This window comes from Sinocyclocheilus anshuiensis, unplaced genomic scaffold, assembly GCF_001515605.1.
Source record: "Sinocyclocheilus anshuiensis isolate Anshui unplaced genomic scaffold, SAMN03320099.WGS_v1.1 scaffold476, whole genome shotgun sequence".
NCBI lineage: Eukaryota > Metazoa > Chordata > Actinopteri > Cypriniformes > Cyprinidae > Sinocyclocheilus > Sinocyclocheilus anshuiensis.
Window position 1 is genome coordinate 1,047,582 of NW_015554139.1, and position 285 is coordinate 1,047,866.

At 57.2% G+C, this 285-nt stretch overlaps 1 protein-coding gene across 1 annotated transcript in view; it reads right to left on the bottom strand.

The window, feature by feature from the left end:
- The window catches only part of LOC107670459 (CD97 antigen-like), an 11,148-nt gene that overhangs the window by 8,330 nt on the left and 2,533 nt on the right, over positions 1-285 (bottom strand). The gene's annotated exons all lie outside the window — the stretch shown is intronic.

Below are 285 nucleotides of genomic sequence, written 5' to 3' on the forward strand. Positions count from 1 at the left end.
CAGGGTGATGGCATCCACAATCCAGTGGGCCATCCTCTGCTTAGAGACGGCATTCCCCTTCTGCTGGCCTCCGTAATAGACAAAGAGCTGGTCTGAGGTCTTGAAGCTTTGTGTCCGGTCTACGTAGCACCTTAATGCTTGGACGGGACAGAGCAAAGCCAGGGCTGGCGGCCCGGAATGTGAACAGCACGAAGTGACCTCAGAACCTTTCGTCTCCAAAGGAGGAGGTGGCGGGCGAGTTGCGACATGCGACGGGAGCGCAGACCACCTTGTCGGTTGATGTAC